Source organism: Callithrix jacchus, chromosome 8 (assembly GCF_049354715.1).
Source record: "Callithrix jacchus isolate 240 chromosome 8, calJac240_pri, whole genome shotgun sequence".
NCBI lineage: Eukaryota > Metazoa > Chordata > Mammalia > Primates > Cebidae > Callithrix > Callithrix jacchus.
Window position 1 is genome coordinate 122988888 of NC_133509.1, and position 23698 is coordinate 123012585.

The 23698-nt window shown below is 43.7% G+C and overlaps 1 long non-coding RNA gene across 1 annotated transcript in view; it reads right to left on the bottom strand.

Moving 5' to 3' along the window:
- LOC128928851 (uncharacterized) overlaps window positions 1-23476 on the bottom strand; it is a 36783-nt gene extending 13307 nt beyond the window's left edge. The window contains exon 1 of the long non-coding RNA XR_008474533.2: window positions 110-23476. This is a non-coding gene — a long non-coding RNA (uncharacterized LOC128928851). The remainder of the gene's footprint in view (window positions 1-109) is intronic.
- Window positions 23477-23698: the final 222 nt, after the last annotated feature.

Below are 23698 nucleotides of genomic sequence, written 5' to 3' on the forward strand. Positions count from 1 at the left end.
ATGCTATAACCACAGCATAAGGCAAGTTTAACCATTTCTTTTTCACAGTTCACAGCACTGACAAGACAGGTGTACACATGAATTATCAACTGGGGTTCATTCTACATACTCTTTCAAGAAATGGAAGCCATGCCAAGGATATGGTGAATAGCAGGAGGGCAGGTAGAAGAGCTGAGCCTCAGCCATGGCATACCGTAGGACACTTTTCAGCCTGCATCAGCTCTCTGACATTGGTGCTCAATACTATTGAAAAAGGAGGAGAAACAGTTGAGAGGGCAAGATACACAAGCACTATCCAGCATCACTTGGTGCCTCCAGAGAGAGCAGCTAGCTGCACCAGCCATATGAGTGGCAACAGATTTCTTCAAGCCATTTGCACTATGGCTCTGCTCATCGTCCTCACTAGGGTAATTTCCTGGCCTCAGAACTCACAGTTTCCATCTGTTTTTGAACCACGACCTGGTCTCACTTTTCAGTCCGCTCCCATTCTCAGGTTTCATGTGTCAATGTGTTCTTCATACTTGGACCTTTTTAAGAAAGGCCTTTAAAGGCTCAAATTAGTGCCCACTTTGGGAGATCTAGTTAATTTCCCCTCACCATCCTTTTCCCCTTCCCTTTGCCTGGGATTGCCCTTATCTAGGAGTGTTTTCTCTGTCTCATTCACATCCTTTAAGATGCTACTCCTTTCCCAATTATTCTGTTATGTGGAGCTGATGTTCAAAATATTTAACAACTGGTATATGGTAAAGGCACTGGTCAATCAGAACAGATTCCAAACATAAACAATCATCAGGGAAGGGATGGCACACATTTATTGAATATGTAGACCCCACAGAAAGGACAAAGAAACTTAGGCTTGTGTTTGGGGCCACGGCTTTTCTTCTTTGTTTTTCAAGTGTCCCACAACAGTATAAAATTATGACTAGCTTGACCAACCAAATTATTCAGAGATGAAATCCTGTGTCTGTGGGAAGACAAGGCATCATGTCTATATTTTTAGGTTTGGAGTTTTGTTTGGGGATTTTTTTTATATTTAGGTACATCACTCCTAAATACGCATCTTCACATGTAGAAATGTCCATTTTAATAACAAAAGACAAACACTTTCTACTCTGTCATCATACCATGAAGCTATGAGAAAGTTCCAAGAAAATCCATCCTCTGAATTGGGGCTTTGTCTACACTCAGGGGGTCAGGAAGAACTACACTAGCCATCACAAGTTGTCCTCTTTACCACTCTGAGAAGACTGTGCCAGCTGTTTTCTTTCTTTCCAAATAAGAAAGTCTGATTGGTATCTGAGGAAGAATCCCCATCAAATAAAAATTCCTGAATATAAATTCTATTTTAGTGGGCAAAGGCTGCTCATTTGAGCAATTACGATTAAAGCAACAGCATTTCCTGGAAACAAAAGCTCATGCGGAGGTATTCGGGAGGCCAAAGCATTATCGACACCAGCTGGGAACTAATCTCTAGAGAAAGCTCTGCTTCAAGTGTCTCTGTTAAGGGCTAAACATACCCTAAATGTAACTTTGGCATAGCCAGGCTAACTATTTCTCACACTCCCTGGGCTGCCAGCCCAAGATAGGCATCAGCCCAGCAGAGCTTGGCACTACAGGACATACATGGAGCCAGGGTCCCACTCTATTAGGTCACCTGCCCACCTTCTCCAGACTCTGAGTATTTAAAACACACAAATTATTTTCCCACCAAAAAAAAAAAATCCATGAATTCATTGAATAATTTTTACTAGAGAATTGGTATAGCAAAATATGTGTGTAAATCGGGACACAAATGTTAATTGTAAAACTGCAATTATAAACTTTCCTGTTGTTGCCATAGTGTTTTGCCACTTTTGAAGCTTTGGGCCAAAATACACATACACACACATATATTTAGTCAGAGTATTCAAATAACCCAAAAGACCAAAGATTGCCAGTAGAGATGAATGTCTCAGTAGGGCTATTGAGTGCAATGCCCCTATCAGAGGCTGAGGGTTTTGCTCATGTAATTCAGCATTTGTGGGCACCTCTGGGGTACAATAAAGCCAATTTAGTCTGAAAGGAAAGCTGTTGGATCAATTAAAGAATAAGAATAAAATGACACATGACGAGAGTATTGGACATGGTTTTGATTTTTTGGAAAACACGTAAGTGCATAACCTGAGACTGGCAAGAAGATGGTCACACGCAGGAAGAAAGAAGAAGGAAGCCAACCACCATGGAGCCTCAGACATGAAGAGAAATGCTATTTCATACCAGTTTTGTTTGAATCCATGGGCCAGATTTTACACAGACTTCAAGAAGCTGATAGTTAACTGCTGTTAATAACCTGCCTTTATCCACGGTTTTCTAAGAAATGCTCTGGCTCTGAGTTTAAATCTCACCCAAAAGGTAATTACTATTCTTAGAACAAACTCCTTCTTCCTCCTAAGCGACTCATGTGAGCCAGGTATGCAATATTTTGCTCTAAATAGTTACATCTTCCTCTGGCAGAGGTTTGACTTTAGCTTTTGAGAAATGTCGTTGATGAAGTTATAACCCAGAGCACAATTTGGATCAGAGGCAGGTTTGGCCAAGCTGAGTCCCAGAGTCACTTGAGGGGGAGGTACAGAGAGTTAGATTAAAGAGTGGTTAGGATGGGAGGGAAGCAAGGATTCAAAGGCCTAATTCTCATAAGGCAAAGCTCTGGAGCCAGGTATCTGGCCAGATTGCAAGATGCACAGGGTACAAGCGGAAATGGGCTGCCTGGATGGGGTGGGTGGGGGGGGAGCCAAGATAAAGAGGCAAACAATTGTGGATAGAAGATAGCCCACCAGCTTCCAAGGTCTCCTAGGAGGCGTCCTAAGTAGAGAGAGGCAAACAGCAAGGTCCTCACACCCTGGGGTCAGACTGGACAGAGGGTTTGCCACTAGTCCAAGCTTGATTGGGTAAACTCTGAAAAGTCTTCTTCCTTTTGCTACTGCTCAACTTTATTATCAATCTCTGCATATACATGAAGCATCTATCCCCACATGACTTTTTTCATATAGTTTGACTTTCAAACAGAGAAGCTCCTCACTTTACAGAACACTGGTGTAAATAATCTCTCAGTGCACTCACATTCCCACACCAGCTCTCCATTTCCCCTTCCACAATCAGGCTCTCCAAACCCTTGTCTAGTTCCAACCCAAGCCAGGCCTGAAGGAAGGAAGTGGTTGAGTTGCTTCAGTTCACCCTCCTGTCCGTTCTGACCCCATCTGCCATCTGGTAGGGCATAGCGTTAAGCTGCCTGCCTGGAGATGGGTAGGGGAGAGGTGCCCAGGCCACACCACCTTGCCTGGATCCACGCTGGCTGCTATCCAGACCTCTGGACCTCAGGACTGACCCCTGAATTCCCACACATTTTTTTGAAGGCAGTCTGCTACCCCCTTGCGTGCCCATTCTGGAAAGAAGACAGTCAGGGCTCTTGCACCTTGGGGTTCCCAAGCTCAGACAGTCTCCATGTGCCTCGGGTCAAAGAACTGGGTTTCTGCCTTTTATGCTGTGTTGCAAGGTTCTGTTCCAGTTCTCCAGTCTGATCTCTCAGATTCCCTGCTCTGATTTTCCAGTCCTCCAAAGGTCAGAGGCCCTCACGCCTAACCACATAGTTCAGAGTAATACAACCAAGTGGTGGGCACCCTCTGCTGGAAAGTTGAGCTTCACCTCCCTTCAGCCTGCACTCCCTTGGACCAGATCCAGATCTAGAGAAGAAACCCCTCTCCTTCAGATACCTTTCTTGACTCTTTTCACCAACAAGCTGAGGGGCCTCGGCCCTAGGTTGCAGAGCCCTCTGTACCTTTTTTCTAGGGTAGCACTTTCACACTCTATTGTAATTCGGCATCAACTTGACTGCCTTGTCTAGGAGTCTGTGACCTCAAGACAGGGATTAAATTTTGACCCTTTCTATAGCCTAGTGCAAACATAGTGCCTAACACAGGTAATGAACAAATTACCTGTGCATGTCAATTCAAAGATTTGAGGGTGAATGAATAAGAAGATGACCTTTCTTATCAATAAGAGTCAGTCATCCTGGACTTCTTGGTATCCCCTGAATTTCCCTGACCTAGGAACAACCCCATGATAAGAGTTTGCTGAGCTTCCCAGGAAAATTGTGCCCCCTACATAAACCTCAACTGCAAGGATCTGTGGCAGGACTCAGCAGTCCGTAGTCTACCCTACCCCAGTGGTGATACTGGTGAAGGATCTACCCCTTCTGACACTCCCTACTGTGACCATGTCTCACAAAGAGCAAATTGTCTGATCGTGCTACCAAATTCTGATGTGTAACCCACTGCCTTTTTACATGACAGTGTAAACTGGTACCACTTTTATAGAATGTCATTGACATGTGTCTCCTTAAATAATATTCCCATAGCAACTGACTCCTCTTCCAGAAACAAGTTCACAGGCTCTGGAAGGGAAGGGACGAAGAGCAAAGAGGGGTATTTTATAAATCGTTCAAATAACAAGTGCCAAAAAGCGCTTTACATTCTTAATCGCTGAACAGGAACACAGGTATAGAACTTGCATTTAACCCCTACTGTAGATAGGTTTGGGTGTATTTTGGTGTATTTGTCTCCATGCCTCATGAAAGTACACAGATCAATAATCTGCGTGTCAGTTCAAAGATTTGAGGGTGAATGAAGAAGAAGATGACCTTTCTTATCAATAAGAGTCAGTCATCCTGGACTTCTTGGTATCCCCTGAATTTCCCTGACCTAGGAACAACCCCATGATAAGAGTTTGCTGAGCTTCCCAGGAAAATTGTGCCCCCTACATAAACCTCAACTGCAAGGATCTGTGGCAGGACTCAGCAGTCCGTAGTCTACCCTACCCCAGTGGTGATACTGGTGAAGGATCTACCCCTTCTGACACTCCCTACTGTGACTTTAGAAGAGGCCATTTATGTGGGAGAGATCTGGAAGGGCACCAGGGTCAAGGTTGGGGATCCCTCCTCCTATGCTAAGCTTTACAGAACAGTCCTGATTTCAAATATTCAGTCCTGTTGTACGACCAATAGACACTTCAATGCTTCATCATCCAAACTGCATCTCCTGACCATCTCACACACATAGGAGCCCGTGTGTCCTGAGTTAGAGGATTGGAAAAAAGTGGTGCCCATGGATAGATTTCCGTAGAGATGTTTCTACAACTTTGGGCTTTTCTAGCTAGAGATTCACTCTCTGTGTAAGGCTCTTCACTGTACAGATTGGAAGAGAGCTTCTCAAGCTTTTCTGAGAATCCTCAGAGAGCCCGTAGGAAACACCAGCCCTCTGACAGGAAGTGAGGAAGCATTAAAGGAGAAGGCTGTAGCGAGCACTCACACCAGCAGCAGGTGGACAAAGGATGTGTGTCCTGGCACAAGGCTTGTCCAAGGGGGCAGGAAACTGAAAGGGACTCTGAACATTGGCTGCAATCACTAGCAAGTCACATGACACTGCCCTAAAGGCCTCTTTTTGATGTATTGGAATCAAATGATTTCAAATGTGAAGTACTAAACTGTCCAGTAGGATATATCCACACAGATATATATCTCAGCGTTTGACTGGGGCAGTTGGAGGAGAGCACTGGGGAAAATTATCCCCGGAGAGACTCCAGGGGAAAACCATCTCCTATCCATTGAGAGCTACTTCCTCTCAATAAAACCTTGCATTAATTCTCCAAGCCCATGATTCTATTCTTCCAGTACACCAAGGCAAGAACACCAGGATACAGAAAGCCCTTTATCCTTGTGATAAGGCAGGGGACTGATTGAGCTGACCAACACAGCTGCAGATGGAAGACCAAACTGAAAGAACATCCTGTAACACATGCCCATTGGGGCTTCAGCTATAAACATTCACCCCTAGACACTGCCACGGAGTCAGAGTCTCACAGCGTGCCCGTCTGTACGCTCCCATAGAGGTTTGAGCAGCAGGTCACTGAAGAAGTGAGTCACACTCCCATCGCATGCCCTGCAAGGGGGACAAGGGAACTTTTCCCATTTCAACTGGGGCCTCATCAAGGATCTTGGAAGGTACATGTGAGCCAATGCGAAACTGTCAGGTCTGCCTTTCTTCCAAAACCCCGCCACTCTCTCTCTTTCCTGTGGATAAGAGGCTCTGTTTCTCTTTTGTCTCTCCTTTCTCTCACACAATTTGAAATGGCTCTTATCTCTTTCTTTACAATATTAAGAGTTTTCCTACAATATTAAGGCTGCAGCAATATTTCTAAGTAAAATGAGTGTTTGCCTCAGCCACCAAAGGTGCAAATCAGACCAATTTTTCTTAGAAGTGCCGTATATGCCTCCACCTTGATAGTCACAGGCACACAACATCTCAGAGCACCTCTTCTTACTCTTTCCCCTCCCTGCTAGGGCACCTGGGTGGGAGCCATGAGGGAGGTGGGAGGAAGTCAAGGACATAGCCAGGACCCTACAGGGTGCTTCTTGCCTACTGAGCCAATGGACCCTTTCCTTCCCTAGTCAAAAAATTCAACCTGGTCTGAACTGGGGAAAGAATGGGAAGGGTATAAGGATTAGAGGGCTCCGCTTGCACTAACCAACGCGTTCCTTCCCAAGCATCCCACCTTTCCCCCACCCTTAACTGTTTTTCTCTTGTTTTTCTTTCCTTTTCTAAGTGAGAGGGCCCCTCCCCCCACTCTGTTTCTGATAGGGATGTTAACAGAGGAGCGACCCCTGCTGGCTGATAACAGCAAATTCGGCAGGGCTTATTTGAGACACTAAATGGATACAAACATTCTCTGAAATGACTTTTCAGTCCCAAACTCAATTCCAAGCTTCAGGCTGACGCCCCAGGTCTGGGGAATCCAGATCCATGCAACAGGCACGATGTATACAAGCAGGACCAATTCCTACTGACTGAACCCTGCCCCAAGGAAGGAGGCCATGCTTCGTGGCATAAACAGGCCCAGGGAACTCGAAGTTTGCTGAGAGCAGGGAGAAACGGAGGCATTGGTGAGGGCAGTCAATTCCCATTCTCCGGGTTTTCTCTTCTTCATGGGTACATACTGCATTGGTACCTATGGCCAGCACCTGCCAAGGTCACCGGGGCTCAGGGACAAGAGGTGGAAAGTGAAAGGAGGGTGCCCACTTTCTCTCTCCATCATACCCTGAGTTTTTACTGAAAGAAGAAGGGAAATGAGGGACACCTCTATTCCATGTCTTTCAGAAAGGGCAACCAGTTCTCTTCACCAGGCCCAGCTTATATTCCTCTGGACTATATCCTGAACAAGTGGGACTGCTCTGATCCTCAGAATCTGAAGGAAAAGCACCTTATAGGCCTCTACACAAAGGTTTGGCCAAATTATGATTTACAGGAAGGACTGTCTTGGCCTCAGGAAGGAACCACTCATACCATCCAGCAATTGTAACTTTTCTTTAGATTTGAGGATACATAGTTCTGAGGCCCATATGTGCAGGCTTTCAATGCCTTGCAGGCAATCCAGACCTTTGCCGACAATATAGGATTGATCCAGCCCTCCTGTTTACCATCTCAGGAAAGGCTGCAAGGGGCAAGCCCAAGGAATTAAAGATACAAGTCACAGAGGCACACCCAGCAGAGGAGCCAGCTCCCTCAAACCCTGCTCCTCAGGGTCCACCCTGACCTCCCCAACCAGCTTCAGCCTCCCACTTGCCCCCTCCTAGAAATCCTCACCTTAAACAAGCCCCACTCTCACTCTTGCCCCTACAACAGATGCCCAGTGAATTTAGGTACAGTTAGGTCCAGGTCCCCTTCTTCCTACAGGCCTTAAAGAAAATTAAGGGAGATCTTAGCAAGTTTTCAGATGACTCTGATAGGTTATACAGCAAGCCCACAAACCCCAGAATTCCAGGGTGCACCTGTTAACTGCTAAAGATATGGCAAGAACAGATATCCCTCTTCTAAAGTTTATCTGCTCCCACACAGGTTTAATTTCTTTCACCAGGGTGAAACAGCTTGGGATACAATGTTGTTATCTCTGTAATCCCTGGCACTAAATTCATTCCTTATGTAATACACATGTATAACCCATGCATACTTAACCTTATAAAACTTCTCCCCCTCACACCTAGAAGCCATTGGCTCCCTTTTGCTGGGAAACCCTCAGAGAGACCTCTGAGAGGAATCTCACTGCCGTTTTCTCCAAAACAATGCCCCGTATGCAGGAAGCAGCTAAGCACAATCCATATCTTATGGTAGTTAGATGTATCTTTTCAGACAAGTGAAATGATACAGCAGGGAAGTACGGGGAATGAAAGAGTATGCTCTCTTTAAATAATACAGAAGCAAGGAGGAGAAGGGCTGGGCGGAGGAGGGTGTGGTCCTTGGCTAGAGCTCCACCCCCAGGCCTGTGCCTATGGACCTAAGTGAGGACAGGAATTTCTGTTTTCCTGCCCAAGTGCTGCATTTCCCAAGACCACCCTAGCCTGCCATGTCCCCATCCTGTGCCTATATACCACATTCAATAAAACCTTGCACTCATTCTCCAAGACCCTAACAGGTAGATACACAGGTGGCCGGGCATCAAAAGGAGCACATCAGAGAAGGGAGGAACATATGCACATAGGCAACAGAACTTTGACAGGAGCACGTTGACAGGAGCACACCGACAGGCACCAGCACGCCTGCAGGCCATCGAACAACGCGGAGTGTGGCTGGGGCAGTTGGAGGAGAGTTCGGGTCACCGTCAGGCCTAATTCCAGAAAAAAACCATCGCCATTCTGGCCCCCCATCTGCTGGGAGCTACTTCCACTTAATAAAAGCTTGCACTTATTCTCCAAGCCCACATGTGATCCAGTTCTTCTGGTACAGAAAGCAAGAATCCCAGGAGAGAAAGCCCTCTGCCCTTGTGATAAGGCAGGGGTCTAACTTAGCTGGCTAACCCAGCTTCCTACAGATAACAAAAGTAAAAGAGCATCCTGTAACACATGCCCACTGGGACTTCAGTTGTAAACATTCACCCCTAGACACTGCTGTGGGGTCAGAGTTCCACAGCTTGCCTGTCTGTATGCTCCCCTAGAGGTTTGAGCAAAGAGGCACTGAAGAAGCAAGTCACACCAGCATCACACACCCTGTGAGGGAGACAAGGGAAATTTCCCCATTTCACTGCTCTCATGCTGGCTGCAGCAGGGAGGTGTGACTTGGAGCTCCCCAGTCATCACTGCAGTTGTCCAAGCTGCAGCTGCAGACCCAGGCCTCCTGGTCTATGGAGCAGGCAGGAGCCCTACCTTCCTAGGTCGGGCTTCGGCCACCCAAACTCCAGCTGTGGGTCCAAGTCTCCCTGTGCTCTTGTGGATCTCCCTTCTGTGGTGCAGCTGCGGCTGCCCAGCCAGCAGCTGGCCCTGCTGGCTCTGGGGTGTCTGTTCCCACTGCCTGGCCAGTCCCTCGCCTGGCACCTGCTTCCACCCTGGAGCAAGGTTGTGGCTAAGCCCTGAAGCCATGAATATCAGCAGAAGGCGTACTGCAGCAGGAGGCAGATTGATTCCTGGGAGAAAAAGGGTTGGTCTCCAGTAAGGCCCCGCTTTCAAGCCAGGAGGTTGAGGGCTGTCAGTCTCACTAACCAGAGTAGGGTCTCATGGTCCCTCTTCTGGAGCCACCCATAGCTACCCATGGATCAATCAGCAAGCATTTTTTCCCCTCTGAGGTCCATAAGAGTCCTGGGCTCAGCCAAAGTAGGGCACAGGATGGTGAAAGTCAGAGACCACTGGAAGACCAGCTGCAGAAAGGAGGCGCTCTCTCTGCTGAGATCAGGAGAGATATCAGGATGACCAGTGAGCAGAGAGGAGCTACCCTCTCCAGGGCCTCCACTCTGCTGGCAGCTGAACACTCCACAGGACAACCTGCCTACAGAGCAGAAGTATCCACTATGAGTCTCCTCTGAGCTGTTCTAACACTTAATAAAGCCAGTCTTCATCTTGTTCACCCTTCGCTACTTATCTGCATACCTCATTCTTCCTGGATGTAGAACAAGAACTCTGGCAAAGGCCCCACCCAGCCACAGAGGCTTCTGGCCAGAAAATCCGTGCCCCAAAGATCCCATAACAGTGTGGTTTCTTGTGGAAGCCAAAGAAAGCTAAACCGCTTTGCTTCGTGAAGCAACCAGAATCTTGGAGCTATCTGCAGATGCCACCAGTTTGGGGAGTAGGGGGTGGAGTAGGGATTTTAGAAGAAATGGGTGATGTGGGCAGGTAGTGAGGAAAGCAGGAGCGAAGTCCCCCTAGCCCGAAATAATTCATGAATTTTGTTTTCTATTCTACACAGTGCTAAATGCCCTTCTGTTAACCCAAAACCTTCATTTACACAAACAGAGGTGGCTACGACACTCTGGGATGGCAATGGCAAAAAACGAAGAGCTATAAGATGCCAGGAAACTGAAAGAGGGAATTTAGTGGGATCAGAAAAATGGATAAATAAAAGCACTGGAGAAATTCAAGCCCATAAGAAGTCCTTGGATGCATTTGGGAAGATGTGATCTCTCCAGAGTTCAAGAATAGGGACTCCAACCAGGCAATTTGGTTAATATAGGAAAGAACCCTTGGCCTGGAAGACAGGAAGATCCAGGGCCTGAGTTACTAAAAAAATGAAAGTTCCTAAGTGTAGTGAAGGTTCTCCCTGCTCCTTTTACACAATCTTCATGTCGCTTCCTCTGCTTCAATCCAGTCCCTTGTCCTCAACCTTAGCCAGGGGACCTACTTTCTCTAGTCCATTCTTCTAGCATTAAATCAACATGAGAGTCATGTCTTAACTTAGGAAAGAGAAGGATTGGAAACCAGCATTACTCTTTTCATCCCCTAAATATCACATTCGACTCCATCCTTGTATATTAATGCCTTCCTTGCCTTCCGAGGCACTTGTCCTTGCATGTTTTCTATTCCAGATATTTTCATATTCTCACTTCTCCCTTTGCCTCCCTTACTACTTTTATTCCACTATCCTATTACTAATTATATTCAGAGCATAGGACGCAATGTGTCCTTTCATATGGCTTTCCTGTTCAATTTGATTATAGAGACTTTCATTGACATGAATCTTCTGTCTCCCTGCAGACCTATTAAATGGCAAAAAAGAAAACAAAAAGATTGATCTGGTGTCTGATGCTGACTTTTAGAGTACGTAGGGGAACATTACTGAACCAATCATTTATCTTTTTCATTCTAAGGCTTTGTCCCCTGAATCGCTGACATTCAGGCTGTCTAATGACTATGCAGACTAGATGGGGCTAAAAGTCACCAATTCAGGGCAACTTTTATTTCTGAAGCCTTGATACATAATCTTTACCAGTGTACCCCAGCCGTGCTCTGAATTATTTCCATAAAGCTGTCATTTCTAAACACTCTGATTCATCTAGGCAAGGTAGATTCCACAGGATTCAGGGCAGAAAATGATAGAACCATGTGTCAGGAGACTGAAAGCCCAGTATGGCTCCGCATAAAATCTAATTCTCCAAAATGCCCATTTGCTGCCCAACCTGCCACCCAATGTGACAGTTTTACTTCCTTAGTCAAGGCATAGAAGTAACCGAGAGTGTCCCCAAAAACTGTTCCAGTGTCAGGCAGACAAGGACCCTGCCACTTCTTAAGCTGTGTTTACCTTGGATGGGTCTACTTATCCTCTCTGAGCCTCAGTTTCTGCATCTGAAACACTGAAATAATGAGTCTACTTGCCAAAGTTTGTGTAAAAATTAGATTATGTAATGTGTGTCAGGTCCCAGCTGAGTGTCAGGCAAGGAGTGGCTCCTTAACAAAGGCGACTGCCCCACCATCTACTTCCTGCTCTCCTTTCCTGCTAAATGAACTGTTTCCTTTAATCCTTTGACATAAGGATTATTTCCTAATTTGGGAGAGAAAAAGAGAGAGAGAGATTAGAAATCAGCATTACTCTTTTTTTTTTCATCCCCAAAATATCACAATCAAGTCTATCCTTAGATAACAATGTAAGGAGATGACTTTAGCCCTCCAAATGCCTCACAATCAGTAAATAATAACCTTATCTTCTAGCAAATGACAGCTGCAAGTGTCAATCCTTCACTAACAATGCTGTCCATAGCACTTGGATTTTCAATTAGCTCTAACAGCACAAGAGCGCTCTGGCTTCGTACCACCATTACGCTTTGCCTGACTTTTCCGTCGCAAAGAATAAGTTAACAGAAGCACCAATTCCCTTCTTGAACCATTTGACAGTAGACCTGTGGGTATGCAGAGAAGGACTACAATTGTAGACCCTTGTAAAGCTCTGGAAAATTTAAGAATTCGTGAAAATTACAAGAGTAAAATTGTTAATGTATTCAACCAGTCATGTAACGAGAAATCAGAGACCTAGTATTCCTAGGCAAATATGACACAAATTAACAAATACAAATAGAAAGGAAACACTCTTGGTAGAGAACTTAAGAGGACAATTCAGCAAGTATTTTTTTAGTTTGTATAAATTTATGGGATACAAGGGCAATTTTGTTACGTGGATGTATTGCATAGGGGTGAAATAGGGCTATTAGTGTGTCCATCACTGGAATGACTACATGGAATCCATTAAGTAGTTGCTCATCATCCACCCTCTCAAACCCCCTTTCTAGACTCCATTGTCTGTCATTCAACACTATGTCCATGTGTACACATTATTTAAGCTCCCACTTATAAGTGAGAACATGCCGTATTTGTCTCTGTTTCTGCATTAAGACAATGGCCACTAGTTCCATCTATGTTACGAAAGACATGAGTTCATTCTTTATATATATATTACATTTTCTTTATCTAATCATCCATTGATGGACAGTTAGATCGATTTTATATATTCAGGTCTTACATTTAGGTCTTTAACCCCTCTTGAATTTATTTTTGTATATGGTGAGCAATAGGGTAGAGTTTCATTCTTCTGTAGATGCCAATCCAGTATTCCCAGCACCATTTATTGAAAAGAATGTCCTTTCCCCAGTGTATACTTGTGTTGCCTTGGTCAAAGGTCAGTTGGCTGTACATATCGGGCTTTATTTCTGGGTTCTCTATTCTGTCCCACTGATCTGTTTGTCTATTTTTATACCATGCTGTTTTGGCTATTATAGCCTTCAACAAATATTGTTGACTTTTTCCTTCAGCCTTGGGAACATAAAAAATAAATCAAGTAAGGTTTCTGTCCTCATGCAGTAGGCCTTTAGGGGAGACCATATTGTAAGCAAACAATGATAATGACAGTACTAAATACATTCGTTAAGTAGCAGAAAATGGAATTAGGAAAGGCTTCCCCAAGGGAGAAACTTCTGAGTTCACTCATGAAAAGAAAAAAAAGGTTTTCTAAGCCCAGAAAGTTGGACAGGTCATTTCAGGCAAAGGGAAAGCCAAGTACAAAATCTCAGCAGGTGACACAGCTATACATATTTGGAGAATATAAGGACTTTTATATAGCTGAAGACCAGGAACCAAAGAGTGCAGCAGGAATGCAGGAGACTGGGGCACCAGACAGTGGCAAGGCCACAAGGCAAACTAGCAGCTCTGCCCACAAGCAAACACTTGATGCAGTAGAGGGTGGGGAGCCACAGAGAAAAGAAGCAGTTAGAACTGCTTCTCCTCATCTTAGCAGATGTGTGAAGAATAAACTAGAGAAAAGTGAGAGTCAGTGTGCTGCCTACGAGTTCATGCTTTGGAGCAGGAAAGCTGGACAACAAATGCCAGGAGTTACCTTGAGTGACACAGGTACTGTGATCTTCAGGAAATAAGAAGGGTCTAGTTTGCTGACTCCTCTTAACCAGGAAGAGTCACTAGAGCGTAGGTATACAACTTGTCCTCAAACTAAAGCTTTGACTGGGAGCTTTCCAGATGACATCATTAAACTGACCTCTGAATAATTCAGATGATGCCCATATTTGCAAGACCAGCATGTTACCCATCTACCTGTACACTTCAATCTAACATGAATTCAAAAAAATCCACCAAGGCAGTTCTTGTCTCAATGTGCTTGGGCAGGAGGGAGAGAGGCTTTGCCTGGCCTCCCAGGTATGCCAGTATAAAGTGTAAAAATGAGGGAGTCACTGACACATCTGTAAGGTCAAAAAGTGAACCAGAGAAACAGGAAGCTCTCTGCCATTTCCAAAGTTTGTTTCCAATCTGCATGTGTGTTGACAGGCCGGAGATGATTTCAAACTCAAAGAAGTGGTTCTCATCGAGAAGTGCTGTCTGCTAAGAAATGGGGTGGGAGAAAACTTAGAAAGAGAGCAGAATCCAGGCGCCCTACCTGAGAAGGCTGTCAAGAGGAGGCCTGGGTAAGGGCCATAAGGAGAATCTTAAATGCAGATGTCAATTCCTTTATACCCACTGATTGCTCTTACAAGTGGAATATTGATGCTGACATAAGAGGAGGAAGTTTTGAGGTCATTAATACTTGGAAGGCAGAAAATAGTTTCCTTCTCGCTAAACCTAAAGAGTTTATCTGGGCCTCTGGCTTTCTGTCTTCCTCTACTATCCATAGTGCATTTTCTGTACTCTCAACATTAATTCTTTTAGCCCCTTTTCAGGGAAAAGAGGCCCAAGCAATCCATCCATATCTGACAATTTGCCCATCTTGCCAAGGGCTATTCCCATCCTGCCCACTGTGAGCACTACCACAAGACTTGACTTGACGAGGCTGCTACGGGGTCTTGGCTCTATGTCCCAGCTCTTATAATGGAGCCTCTATTGGCAAGAATCTCCCAATGAGTTGCCCCCAAGCTGGCTGTCCCCAAAGAGGGCAGAACCTGTTTCTGGGAATGTGTGGTCGTATGTAGGTTTGCATCTGGCAGCACATTAGCAATAACTGTGCCTATGCCACTGGCGGCTTACTGCAGAGTCCCTACTACCCTATTGCCCAGGTGCCTCAATCAATTTCGTTAGGCAGCTACTGGGAACACACAAAATCAGCAGCATGACCCTGTTATTAGGGTCTTCCAGTTTAGCTCTACAGATGTTCCCTGGATTATGAAATTCCCTGAGCAAACTTCCCCTTAACAAATTGTTCTCAGAGGCACTGGATACAGTTTAAGAGATGGGTAACAGTATACATTACTCAAGTAGACATAAAGCACTCTTCAGCATAGGTGAAAACCAAAGAGAGGAGGCAGGAGCAGGAAGGGGCAGAGTTTTGTATTCAGTCCCACATTTCTGAGTCATCTAAACTTTTCCTTCATCAGCTCACATTGTTTCTGTTTGTGTGTTATCCCTCCCCATCTATCCACATGCAGACTGTTGTTACATTTTCACTATGTTTGGAAGCTACAGTCAGGCAAAGGGTACACATCTTCTTTTTTTTTTTTTAGCTGGAGAATGAACCTAGGAGTCAGAGGTTGCAGTGAACTGCAAAGGGTACACATCTATTTGAGAAGATAAGAAAGAAAATACGGAGATCCTAAGTCATTGCATGGCTAGCCATGGCTGATACAAGAGATTTAAAACCCATGCTCATCTTTCTGTGGTCAAAGTGATTTGTAAGGTGTTTGGGCTTCTATGAAATGAAAGCAAAGAAGTATATCCTTAAGCCCTTTCATCAACATAGGGGAAATCTGACTTGTGTATGAAGAGAATTATTCCTTCAAGTGGACACGTGTCTGTACACAAAGGCATATAACCAAGTGTACACACATAAACGTGTCATCAAGTGACTAAAGCACATGAGGAATACCAACAGGGAGAGGCCCGCCTGCGGCAGTGTGTGTCCTGAGCTAGGAACCCTATAAGGCTGTGTGGCTACAGGTAGGAGCTGTCTTGTGTAAGGATGGGTGGGATTTACAAGGGGGAAGGAAAATGGGGGCTGCTACTAGAGGAGGAGATCAGCCAAGGATTTCTACAGACAGAGGAGCTAGTTTCAGGGATATGAATGGACCCATTTTGATGCAAGGTCAATGTAGACAAGCACCATAAAATCAGGTAGACCCATGATGTGCGGGGCCATGTGCTTTGATGTTTCTCCAGTGAGAAGTTAGCGGCCAAGTTCAAGAGTTCAGCAGGAGAGATTCATGACAGCAGCTGTGCTTCTGCAAGGTTCTCTGGTGTATCTTACACTCATACAGTACCAAGCCTTCAGAACCACCCAAAGTGAATGCAGAGAATAAGAGACATCAAGTCATCTTATTAAAAAAGTTAAAGTTTTTTTTTAATTAGCCAGGTGTGGCAAACTGAGATAAAAACTAATTCTCCTTCTCTTTGCTGGTTCCAGCCCCCGGCCCCATTCCATGTTAATTTACATAGTTTATAGTTTTTGTACCTGCAATCTTCAGGTACTTCTAGAGGTAGTCAGGGAGCAAAAGACAGAGACACCTGAAAGTCTTAGAAAATAAACATTCTTGCATGTTCTGCACATGTACCCCAAAACCTAAAATGCAATTAAAAAAAAAGAAAAGAAACATTCATAGCCCAAAAGTATTTTCAAAAGAGATGAAGGGAATCAGTAGGAGGTGATAGTAAGAAGCCACACAAAGGCCACACTAAGTTGGTTTACATGGCAGTCAGGATACTGAATAGGAAACCCAAAAACCATTTAGTCTTTTGATTTCCCAGTGGAAATGAAATTGATTTAGTGGACTTCAGTGTACCTACAACTAGGGGATTTTTTGGTTTTTGTTTCCTATTTTAATTAGACCCATGCCTACAGTTATTCTCATTTTTTAAGCAGATCCAAATGACACAAGGTAGTTTCAAATCTAGCTAAAAATTATCTAGAGATCTCCCTGAGCAACATAGCAAGACCCTGTCTCTACAAAAAAAAAAAAAAATTTTTTTTTAATTAGCCAGGTGTGGTATCACGAGCCCATAGTCCCCAGCTACTCTCAGAGACTAAGGCAGGATCCCTTGAGCCCAGGAGTTCAAGATTAAATCACTGCACTCTGGGGGGAGGGGGCAGAGTGAGACCCCATCTTTTAAAGAAAACATCATATAGAAAAGGACCTTTATTAACGTGACAAAATCTAATGCATTACCAAATGCAAAAGCAGGCAAAAGAACAGTCTACACATAGTGCAGTAACATTACACAGTATTGTAATTATTACATAGTAGGGTAATAAAACTGTGTTTTATTAAAACAATATAAATATTATATGTATTTATATGTTCTTTTGAGAGGGAGATGCTATGTATAACCCAATATATTGTTATTTTTGGATGGAGGTGATGGCAGGTGATTTTTTGTTGTTTTTCTTCCCTTTAATACTATTCACATTTTACACTGAACATGTATTTTTAAACTAATCAAGGACTGTGCTATTTCCCAAAACTGCATAGAAAATTGTGGTGAGGCAAGCTCTAAAGATTACAGTTAGGATTACAGGAGATTCCTGAGTCTTTTGCCTTTTTCTTTCTAAGCAATTTGACAATAGAAAGAGTCAAAAGAAATCCCTGGTTGATTTAAACCTGTTATCAGTACTCCACTACTGCAGAGACAGGCATTTTTAGAGTTTCTCTCTGGGAGATCAAGAATCCAGGCATTTTTACAAGTGATTAAATTTCTCTAGCTAGAGTGAGATTTATCTAGCTAGTGTGATGGATACCAATGGGATAAAAATAGATATTTTTACAAGAAGACAGATGATAAATTACTCAGAATATTTAATCCAAGCTTTTTGTATGCTCTCACATGCCCCCAAACACCTAGTCACTTCCACGTACTAAGTTAATGGCCACCAAAGTGATGTGGGTTTCATTTAAATGATAGATCGCTTATTTCCCCCATTTTCCAAATCAGAAGCAGTTACAACTAATGCACTTCATCAAACTATAAAGCAATGCAGAAGAGAAGGGCTTCTTGGTGAAAGCCTGTTCAATTTCCATCCTGGGCCATCACCTGTCCGGGCTCTCAGTAGGAGACCACAGACAGATGAGGTGCTGCCAGCAACTAGAATGCCACAAAACACACTAGTGTTATTTCTCTTAATGGCTTCCTCACACTGCTTCCAAAATGAACTTGCTAATGTGTAATAAGAGTTATCAAAACAGGCTTCTGTTTCTTCCTTAGTACTTGAAAACTCATTGGTAATTACCATTACGGGGTTGTGTGTTTTGCATTTTTAAGTCTTAGGATGAAAACTAGAACTCGCACACATTTCCTATCTACACATTTTCTTTTCTCAGAAAACAGGGCCACCGGCATTCACAAGAGATGGACAGCAGGATGACAGACTCCACACTAAGCAGATGAGACATATTCCTATAGTGCCATGACCTCCAACAGGGTTTCCCTTTATCTGGAGACTCAGTGATCTCCATTTCTATCCCTCTCTGAAAGAAAGAAAAGAAAAAAACCCAACCAACCAATCTCTGAGGTAGCTCAACCCTGGCTATCATAAATCAAACAGGGTGAAGGACAAAACTCTGTACCTGAGCCAATGGGTTTCTTTGGAAACCTGCTCAGATGGAGCTGTTACATACTCATCATTTAACTGATGCTTTTCAAACTTTAATGTGCTTATGAGTCACCACAGGATCTTGGTAAAATGCAGATCCTTAGCTCCAGGCTGGGGAGCCTAGGATTCGGGATTTCTAATGAGCTTCCAGATGATGCTCCTGCGATGGCTGGCCCCTTCCAGTCCTGGTGTCTTCTGGATATCATTGGTTGAGATAACCCATTAAAACAAATTTTGCCTGATGGCAATCTAAGATAAGCCAAATTTAATCTGGTGATGAAGGGCTCACCCCTGATCAGGGAATATTATGAAAGAAGCCCAAAAGCATAAGAAGCTAAAAGGGTTTTCAAAAATGGCACATTCTTTATTAAAACCCCCCAAAAACAGGCCTAAAACACCACCAGAGACAGAACCAGAACAAAACTGAAACAGAACTACTGATTTTATTAACTACCTTGTCTTGGAATCCACAATGTTGAGAAAATGAGGACAATTTTTGAGGAGGAAAAATTGAGACCATGTTGCCACTGCCTCTATAGGTGATTTATGTCAGCTAAAGGCATGAGGAAACCAGTAGCCAGGTTCTCCATGCACATAACACTAGAAGTGCAATTGTACAAGCAAATGAACTACAGGGCAGATCAATTAAGTAGGTTATAGTAATGAAACTATTTCTAGTTTCCAATATTTTATGTTCCAGGACATACACAAATTAAGTACACTTGGGAAGACCTACTTATTTTCTAATTAAAGCATTTGCATCTACTCATTTCCTGAGTCTATCAAAACTACCCATACTGCCCTAGTTTCCATTTACATAAAATGAGTAAGGCTATACAGGTGTGCTGAGACATCCCCATGCAAGTTTAGAAGGACTATACTCCCAGACTCTCAGGCCCACAGAAGACTCGGAGGCCCATAGTGACTTGTCCAAATCCAACTCCAGATGGGAGGATATTCTGCCATACTAGGAAGCGACAGTCATTGATGGAAGAATTACAGAGGCTCCATACCATCTGGGTGCATGGATTCCTCTTGACTCAAATTCAGAACTCACTTTTAATTCCGTTGCCTTCTCCATCGTGAGCTACAGGAAAAGAGCGAAAGGCAAAAAGGAGAAATTGATCCCAAATGTTTACTCCCTATGCAATGACTGCTCATAGAAAATAGCAGATTCTCCGAAAGAGGTGCAGAACTGAGAATCCAGCTGTGCCTCACATCCCAGAGGCAGGACAGGTGACCAACCTGAGGACCAAGCAATATGTCTCTATGTCTGGCAGATAAAGAGGCCACTTCCAGCACCGGTGTGAAAAACTGTGTTTTCACCTATAGGATATTCTTTTTATTGCCCCAAATTATAGTCAGAAACAAAGTCTTGGGCCTGCCCACCTGGGCAAGAATCTAATAATGAAGGTAGAGGGAAGTATTAGCATATACTCAAGGTCTGTAACTTTCTGTAACCATCTTCTTGTCATTACTTAGTATCATAAAAGGAAATAAGGAGAGAAAGACAAATAAAGAGACTCATACTCAGAATCCCTAAATGCTAGGGAAGAAAAAGTGTTTTGGGTATCCTAACCTCTACTATCATAATTTCTTGGGGATGTAGATTACTCCATCACGACTCAGGGAAGCATACATATAGTACTTAGAATTGAGCAATAAGCAAGCCTAATAAAGATCAGCTGGAAAAGTCACAACTCTATTCCTCCAACAGCCATACCCTGCGTGTAGACCTTGCCAGCCCCTGTAACAGCACTGTCGTGGAAATGTTAGATTCCAAGACCTAGCTACCTCTCATTTCCCCTCCAACTCTTATTTCTTTCCTCACCTTACAACAGCCCTTCAGGCTCATTGATCTCATACTTCCCAACCAGTCTTCCTTTTTGTGGCTTCCCTTTCTATTTCAGAAAGACTCATACTGAGACCCTTTTCCATTCTTGATAAAGGTCCTCAATTTCCTGGCCCCTTCTATTTCAGGCCCGCCAGCCCTATTGCAACCTTGGACTGGTCTAAGCATTCTTCCTCTCCAATGCCCCTATCCCTGTGCTGCTGAACAGAGTTTGAAAAAGCCATACACAGGGTCTCCAGCCTCTCCTGGGATCACAGCATCCCATCATAACCCTCGCCCACATCCCACACCACAGATACGCCAACCTCTTATCAGTCTTACAGAATCCCCACCCCATCTCCACTTCCTGCCTCAGGAAGTTGGCCTTGTCTTCTACCCTCAAAAGGGCTATGCAAGGCCCCCTAAGCTTATGAATGGATATAATTCTGTCTGTCTCCTCCCCATCTCCTTTGGAGATCATTGTTTACTCTCAAGTTTAAGGCAATCCTATTACTGATGCTCTTTAAGTGTCCCCCTTTCCCCTCTTCTTGGTCCAAGACCCTGTTTCCTGTCCAGTGGTTCCTTCCCTTCTGAGTTCGAGCCCTCTCTCATCAGGCTCTCTTTGTGCAGCTTATAAATGTGCCCCAGAGCCTGCCACAGTTGTAGAGAAGGCAAAGGTCTTCCTTGATCTCCCATTTTCTCTAGCAATTGCTCCATCTTCCTGGCCAAACTTGTTAAAAAAAATCTGACTGGGCGTGCTCCCTTCACTGAGAGCAAGGGTCTCACCTCATCCCCACTGAAAGTGTTCCAGCAAAGTTTACAATAGGTCACCCTCTAGATAACCAACCCATGCTCAGTGAACACCTTTTAGTCCATATCTGATGTGAATGCTCCATTCCACTTTCCTTTAAAGTCCCTTACCCTGTTCTTAGCCCTGGCCTCTGGCTCTTGCAACCAGTCTTGCATTCTTCTTCCCTCTCCCCTCCTAAGTCAACTTCCTCTGTTTTCCTGGTTTCCCTTCTTCTTTCAGGATACCCCAAGATTCTACTTTTTTCAGCCCACATGTTCAAGAAGGAACTGTTTATTGCACAAGCTCATAGTTGTACTCCATGGATAGACAATATGAACCCAAGTAACCAAGTCTTTTTTAGCCATTTCTTGGTTGAATTTGCCCAAGAACCTACACCTGATTTCCTCACTGATTCTCCCTTCCCACACCTTCCAAGTCACAAAAGGAAACTCACTAAGTCAGGTTACCCAGAAATAGAAGAAGAAGAAAGATTGAAGATGCACAAAAAATAGGAGAAAAATATGTACAAAATCAAGAAACAATGGGATTACTGAGGTCACTAAGAATATATAGCTTTGGACATAAAAAACAAGTTATTCTTCTAAGAAAGAAAACTCATATTTATTGAGTGTCTATAGGTGCCAGCAAGTATGAAGCACGTGGCATATGTTAGAAGTCCAAGGCACTATCCATTGCACGACAGAGCCACCTGCATTTGGCATATATTAGGTTGGTTTATACTTATAATCATCTGAGGTAGAGATGATCCTTCTTATTTTATGGAAGAGAAAATACATGCCAAACAAGAGAATTTTCCCAAAGTCACAAAGCCAGGAAGTGCCAAAGTCGAGACTCAAACTCAAACCAGCTCTCTCCAAAGTCAGCACACCCGAGGCACGAGAGAAATATATCAAGATTCTAGAGAGAAGAAAAATGACAAGAAGGGACATCGAGAAGTCTCACAAACTTCTGAATATGAGTATAAGTAGAAATAAAACAGGAACGACTGTCACAAAATAGAATAAGCGCAAAAGCTTGGGGAATATTTTCCTATACCCCGTCTCCTCTATTTCTTTGTTAGGAGCCATAACACTCAATAGTTACCTGGCTCAGTAGTATTTCTCTTCCAAATGATGTGTTTAAAAATATGTATACTAAATTTCATTTCTGATCTTTACGAGACCAGAAACACAGGAGACCTCTTTACCATTGGGCTGAGCCCATTGCATTTTTCAGAGATTCCACAAAATCTTCTGAGCATTTCAACTGTCCACGGTGATGAGGGAATTTTGTACACTCCACGTTGCTTCCAGTACTAGTGCCATAGACATTCAGCACTCACTACAGCAACTCTCTGGGAGCTCAGAGACACTTTCCTGAAGCTTAATCTTGATCACAGCCTTTCACTCACATCACTGACTTTTGAAAGTAAAAATCCTAGCCTCTTTTTATAACTTTTTCGATTCTTGTAGCAGATTTGGGATGGGAGATGGAATAAGAACTTACTTGGCTTTTTCTCTAAACTTACTGTGCTTTTCTGTCAGTCAAGAGAGCAATCTCTTCTTCTTTCACTTAGCTTTGGAAATAAACCAGCGAAAACTACATTGGATGGGTCAGGGATAGTTCTTGGGTATATGGGGGAGTAGTGTGTGTGTGTGTGTGTGTGTGTACTGAGGCTGGGCTGAAGGCATTTTTCCTCAGGGAGTGACCACTGAAAATCACTTCTCCAGCAAGTTCATCTTCTTTCAGGAGAATTAAAAACTAAAACATCAGGTACTCTCTTTAAATATTATAGTGAGAAAGGGGAAATGATTCTGACCAATATCTACCAAAAATCTCAATATTAGTCCAATTGCTTAAAGTTTACATCTCAACTTAGATTCTGTTAGCTATTCAACAAACACTTCCGCAACGCTAGAGCAGTTCAAAAAATATTTAGATGGTGAGGCACACCATCTTGATGTTCTACGGTTTTTCTCCTTACCTAATGATTTCTTCCAACTAGACCTTAAAATATGGGGTGATATACAGAGCAAGAACTATGATTCTTGTATCCCCTCAGGCCCTGCTTACCCACCTGTGAGTTACCTAAAAAAAAAAACCCACATTTTTACCAACTCTTCAAGTCAGTTTTCTCTCAGGCTTGTATTAGAGAATAGGTCACCCATTCCCCTGGAATCCTGCTCATCTCCCACTTAATTATGGGCAACTTAATTTATCTTAGTGCCCCAGTGGAGCCTGGCAAATAGTAAGCAGTCAATGAATATGGACAGAAGAAAGGAAGGGAGGATGGGGGAAAAAGGAGGAACAGTAGGAGGGAGGGAAGGGAAAACCTCTGTCTCCGAGTCATTGTGAAATTCACACTGAAGGATGAAGCAAACCCCATAAAAATCACTTGTGGAGGAAACAAAAAGATGACAGAATTAGAAAAGTTAGATCTTAACCCTGAGATTCAACAGAGAGAAACCAGGGCTGTGTCTCTAAGTAGGATTCAAGTGTGGTGTTAAGAGGAATGGCCCAAAGGGCAGTTTAACGGAATGGAACCTTGGCAAAGCCAAGGTACCACAGCAACTCCCAACTCCCAAATCTTGAGAAAGGATCTTTGGGGGCTTCAGACTTTGATCGCAGTCAAACTCCAAGTGAACGTGACCCTTCTACAGTCACTTCTCATTTTCCTGTTAATCGTCCACTTGATTATGGGCAACTTGATTTATCTTAGTG